The sequence below is a fragment of the Coffea eugenioides genome, chromosome 11 (genome assembly GCF_003713205.1).
Source record: "Coffea eugenioides isolate CCC68of chromosome 11, Ceug_1.0, whole genome shotgun sequence".
NCBI classification, from domain to species: domain Eukaryota; kingdom Viridiplantae; phylum Streptophyta; class Magnoliopsida; order Gentianales; family Rubiaceae; genus Coffea; species Coffea eugenioides.
This window is the reverse complement of record NC_040045.1, coordinates 24,419,908-24,426,230: the sequence shown is the minus strand read 5'-3', so window position 1 is coordinate 24,426,230 and position 6,323 is coordinate 24,419,908. Positions and strand designations below refer to the sequence as shown.

The 6,323-nt window shown below is 34.6% G+C and overlaps 1 long non-coding RNA gene across 1 annotated transcript; it reads right to left on the bottom strand.

Annotated features, from left to right (window-relative positions):
- Nucleotides 1-842: 842 nt before the first annotated feature.
- Nucleotides 843-5,336, bottom strand: LOC113753668. The gene is made up of 5 exons (XR_003465057.1): nt 5,303-5,336; nt 4,302-4,408; nt 2,651-3,537; nt 2,070-2,138; nt 843-1,338 (listed from the first exon to the last, which is right to left on the bottom strand). It is a non-coding gene; the product is annotated as an uncharacterized LOC113753668 (long non-coding RNA).
- Between the last annotated feature and the right edge of the window lie 987 nt (nt 5,337-6,323).

Below are 6,323 nucleotides of genomic sequence, written 5' to 3'. Positions count from 1 at the left end.
GTATAAAACGCGCGATGCGCGTAGGTAACTAAAGACAATATGCCCTGCCAAATATGTCAAATATGCGTTGGTAATAGTGCTTAGCATGCCCCATTGAATGTAAAAAAAAAGTTGAAATTATAAGTTTAATTGCACTAATTGTTGGAAGATAAAAATGGATTGTGCAAAGCATACATTATATTAGAGACTGGAATAATTGTAATTATAGAATGGTTGCAAATTTGATGAATATCGTATAAATAAGGTGCATAGGGAGATTAATTCTTCAAAGTAGAAGATGGTGGTAGATAATAAATTGAGATTTAAATGGAAAATGGGAAATGCCATGTATACACAAAGTTGAATATAATGAAGTACAGTTACAAAAGTCATGGCCTGGTGGATAGAGAGTAGTATTTCGCCATTGCGAAAATCATGATTTGTAACAAAGTGACATTTGTCACTCACAGAATTCTATCCACCTTATCAACTATTTTTATCCCCTCACTTCATTAGTAGCGAGAATGACACACAAGCATTACGCCCCTTCAATGCCTTTTACATTACTACAGTTTTTTGGCCAAGCCCAAGCAATAACGCTCGAAGCAAATATATCTCAGCCCAAACAACAAATTACCCTGTTGGCCAAAATGATTTTACCTCAATATGAAAATATAAATTGAATTGACAAAAGAAGAATCCTTCATTCAAAGGTTGGAAATTGGAACAAGCTTCAGTACAGTATACACTGATTATTTATACAAACATTTGACAGAACAAAGAAAGCAGGCAACAACAAAAGAAGAAAAATTAATAGATAATATCTTTGTCCATTTAATAAATGTATAGATAACAAACTCTTATCAAAACTCTGCAGAGTAGCTCCTAGTAGGCAAAGGCAAAGTACTTTACATGCACAAACTACAATACTCGCAAGATATACATAACATATGTGCCAAAGCATTTGCGATAATGTTCAACTTTCTTATTAGTCAGTTTTTCACAATATCATTCTAGTTACTGAGCCTAGTGAACAATGCTGCATTTTCCAATTAGAAAATAATAGCAAAGTGCAACAGGCCAAGGTTTCGCAACATTGATGTTAGCAAAAGCCATATATACATATGCCAATACAGTCATAGCTGAAGGTGATAATCTAAATCTTTTCAGCTCCATTGATCCGCATCACAGCTAAAGGCTTCCAACAAGTTGTTGAGGCCACATAGTTCTGATAAATATGTTGCAACAAGCTGTTTTATCCAGTTCACAACTGGTATGTTTGTAGTATTTTTTCCTCGTTCGAATAGGATACAACACTTGATAAATTGTGTGATATTAACTCCATCAGAAGCAATAAGCCTGCAATTCATGATCAGAGATTTCTTAACAGCTTTAAATCTATAAAGTGAAATCAAGAGAGTTGCAGTACATTGGAAAGTTTCAAATGAGAAAATAACCAAGTCCTTATTAAAGAAATGATCAAATCAAATTATTTTTCTGATTTCTTAAACGCATTTTTTTCCTAGAGAAAAGAGGGGGGGTTTAACTTTAAGATACATGTAAAGCAATAAATGACATCGAAACTGCAAGATGATAACCAGAGAGATATTTAGAGAATTCACGACTGAGTATCTCAAGATTATTACTTGCGGTGGCCAATCTAGAGAAAAAAATGAGAAAGCCTCTGGTGCATCATAGAGGCTGATAAAGGAATTTAAACCGACAAGATTATCTTTTTGCAATAAGTATATAAATTATACTCTACTAAAAATTAACAAGGAAAACTATAGCTCAATAGCATGTTAAGGTTGCAGAACAAAACCAACTTGTAAACAGACAACCCATGTCCCATTTTCTCTGCCATATAACCAGAGGGATATTTAAAGAAGCATGGAAAATTTTCAAAAATTAATACATTTAGAAATAAGTTCTAGACGGTAAACTGGCACATTAACACACAATGAAGACACAACTCAAGAATATACAATCATCAAACAATGGGAATTACTCAACTAAAATAAGCCTAATCCAATCTTTAACCGTGCTTATAAAAACAGCCAATAGGGAGAAAGAGGGACGAGAGGGCATACTATTTCCAGTTGGGAGGAAATATCTTTCTTGCTTGATCAAATGATACAAAGGAAATTTTGGTGCAACTTCTGCCAGCCAAAAAAAAATCTAATATTATAATAACTTCAACAATAAGAGTAGAAATGCAACATTAAAGATGATGTTGATTTATTTTCATTCTTATTATTACATATATTGTGAGCCTTGAGGATACCTAAGACCTTGCTGTGAGTGACAATTTTAAATCGCACCACATCTAATAATATTTATTCTGACATGCTGTCATTGCCTTCTTTGCCAAGCAGACGCAATTTTCAACCTATCCAATATACACTTAATAAAACAATCAAAAGAAAAGAACAATATGAAATGTATACATGCACATCAAGAAAAGTAGCAAAATAATGAAACTCAACTACCATCTTGGTAGGAGATCTTGAGCCAGCTCAAGGGAGTTCTCTTGTAAGGGAGATTTGATGTAGAAATGCTCTTACAAGATGGTACATGTAATTAAATAAAGTCTTTGCATTACAAATGAATTAAAATGAGCATGAATGATTGCATTGTTTGTTTGCTTGCGAAAGATAGAGAGAAAACAGACCTGCAACGGTGCATGTGAAAGGGCACAAACCTTGTCAGGCCTTAATCCTTAATCCTAGCCAAGGAACAGAAACAGAAATATAAGGTGAACAAATTGAAGAATCAGGATTTGAAATTCTACTAACCCAACATACAGAAAGTAAATATTCCTTGCTATCCTTCCTCTATTATTGTGAATTTAGATAATTAGAAAAATCCATCTTATTCCATTGTACCTGGCAATAAATTCAGAAAATGACACGAAATAAGCCAAGATGAGCGTGAAAAAGAGCAAAAAATCAAGCAAAGGAAAACTAAAGGTGCCAGAAACAAGGAATTAAAAAAAATAAAATGTAAAGGAAGAAGAATCGTGGGATTACAGATTGTAGAACATTATGGTAAATACGACAAACAATTGATGGTGCCACTGGAGCTTTCATCATAGGCTTTTTTGTACTGTGGCTGCATTTGAGGAAAAAAATACTAAATATCCATTAAAACATAAGAGTAAAGAAAAAAGAGAAGGGGGAAAAGTCATAGAGTCGCCAATTTGGCACATGACAATCTATGGTGGTGGAGGAGGAGCTTTGCTTCATTTACAGATTTGGAAGCTTCCAATGACTTTTGGAAAACAAATAGTTCAGCTCTCTTAGTAATCAAGTGATTGATCAGAAAAAAAAGGAAAGAAAAGAGGAAAAGAATAAAAAGGGAGAAAAAAAATATCAAAGAAAGAATCAAGGAAACTTTAGCTTTGCAATTGATCAAAGAAGGAGAGAGAGGGGATTGACAACTTCTTTTTAGAGGAGAGGGTACAAGTGGCCTGGAGTTGCAGCGTGGAGGGATATGAGAGAGAGCCAGGCTTTCTTCGTCAATTACCAGTTCCTCCACCTATGCACGAATTGCTAATATCTGGACAAACATCATAACAGCTACGTATCAATGTAAAACAATCATAAGGTTATATTAGCATAAATAAGTTTGTAAAAGAATATCATATTAGAAACTGTATCATCTCAGCTGGATCATACATTTCAGTTCGTATAATCACTAATCTGTCAATTAAGTTGATGGGTATGCCACGAGGACGTCATATATATTCCTTTACACACCAAAAAACAAAAAAAGATTTCAATTTAGCTAAAAATAGGATTTCCAGCAATTTTCTGCAATCAGACTATAAAGATTAAGATGCGGGCAACTATTGGTGAAAAATACACTCTTCTACTGGCGAAAGACTGTAGGAAGACTACTGCAACATTATTCGGCAAAGGGATGCCTATGCGTATGTCACCTATTGATGAAATTGAGAAATAGATAATGTACAACAGAATCCAAAGTTTCATCCCCTTCCCCCTTTCTCCTCGGGCAGAAAAAAGAAAGCTGTCTTAAGCATTAATCAATCATTGATTAATTACAAATTAACTTCAACATATACATGTGGAAGGTAACACCAGTATGTGACCTACACATTCAGAGAGCATCTACAATAATTTTAAATAATTCAGAGGATGAACTAAGATTGAGAATAAATGTTAAGAGCACCTATGCAAAATTAAGTGATTCAAGTCTACGCTCTTGATGTTCCACTGAGATTATAGCAACCAATAATTAAAGAAATGAAAGGATGAAAATCAAGATATAATTCAAAGAACTACACCAGCGTTGCTTTATACCTGACATTACATATTCCTCTATTTGCGGGAAAAATCACTATTGGTGATAGAAAACTTTCTAGAGCACGGTTCAAGTATGAAAAGCATTCCATATCCAACATATCAACCTGCAAATAAGATGCTTCAAATACTTAGAACATACCAAAATAACACCCAAACTCATTCATAATAATGTGTATATATATATATAGATGAACCTCATCAATAAACAAGACTCCTTGAACAAGCTCTGCAACACCTTCATCAATGTAACGGTTCACAACTTGCGATGGACATCTTTTGTAAGACGAAACAACACACAACACAAAATACCAAATCCAAGCATTGACTTTCTGTAGTGATAAAAGTTATCACCTTTCTCCTGAACATTGAGTTAACATTTTATATTTTATAGTCCAGAACAATTACTTCGTACAACATAAGCATGCTTCTACTAAGTGGTAATGGTTTCAATCTTCTGTACATCTGTATTTGCTCTTTCATTTATTAATTTCTTGGATGTATGTACTTTTAACATATATATTCACCATCAGGGTCAGCAAAAGTTTGCAACATTGTTTTGAAAGATCATCAGTTTTTCAAAAAAATCCCCTAAAAAATGCAAAAAAATACAACCAGCCAAGGTGGACTGGTTTCTCTGGATTATTTGGTCCTTCTACGAGTGCAATACTGTTGAAAATTTTGAGCAAAATCTATCGTGTTTATCGAAGAATAAAATATCATAGCTATATATATATATATATATATATATAGAAATTCCAAATTCAGTCAGTACTGCACTCGTAGAAGGACCAAATAATCCAGAGAAACCAGTCCTCCAGTATTTCGTACACATAATTATTACAATTTGCATAAAAAATTTAACAAAGAGTGAAAATAAATCTCAATATACAGGGAGGAGCTATGTAAGTTTACAAACGACTATAAACAAGAATACGAGCTAAATCTTCAAAAAAAAATGACATCAAAGTTCACAAATTAGTGTACTCAAATAATATTACCAGAACAATTCATTCCGAGGAAGAAAGCATATATACCTTGTGGCAAGCTGTTTCCTTGGAGCCTTTCCTCCGGTGAACTTGCTAGCTGTTTGCTTCGTACGAGCCATTTTGATTGAGAAGAAACTGCAAAAAGTCACAAAAATTAAATAAGAGAAAGCCAAATAAGATGAAATTAAACTGCTAAGTTCAAAAAATCAGAAAATAAGGAAGTAACCGGAATGCCCTAGGGTTTCGATGTTTTTCAAACCTGAATGAACGCTGACCGACTATTTGATTTCTTCGATTTGCTCTTAATCTGGCCGCTAAAGAAGCTCTTATAGACGGTTGAATTAGAATTTGAACGGGTTAATTGGACATAGACCCCTGAGCTTGGCGCATATAGCCAATAGATCCCTATAATTGAAATGGGTGGCATTGAATCAAGTAATGAGATTCCAAATTGAACTATTAATCTGCACTTGTGTGGATCTTCAATCGTCTAGAGGTTGTTTAGAAGCTTGAAGAGATTCCGAAGAGAAAAGTTTGAGAGGTTGGGAAATGCAGAATAAATACGGTTTTAGAGGAAGATAAAGTAAGAGCCGGAGAAAGAAAGAGAGGAAGAGGAAGGGAACAGAGAGAGTCTGAGGAGAAGAGGTGTATCTAACCCTAGAGGAATGGAGACAGAAAATAGAGAGGAAAAAGGAAAGGAGGAGATGAGAGACGGCGCATCAAAGTTTAGGGTTAGAAGAACATATTCAGCGGCCAAAATACAAAACGCCATCGTACGTACCACGAAACTTAGCTAAAGAGCACATGACAAGCACGAGGGCCGACGAAAACTTCAGACCTAAACCTGGCCGACGAAAACTTCAGACCAAAACCCCCCACTCGCTCTTATTCTATATATGTTGATGAGCCATTATTTGTAGTTTTTTTCCTTATTCTAACGAATTGAATCGTCTCAGTTGGGGACAATGTATGTCACAAGTATTGTTACAATTTTGCGTGGGTTCTCCTCAATAGGGATAAACTAAATCTCTTT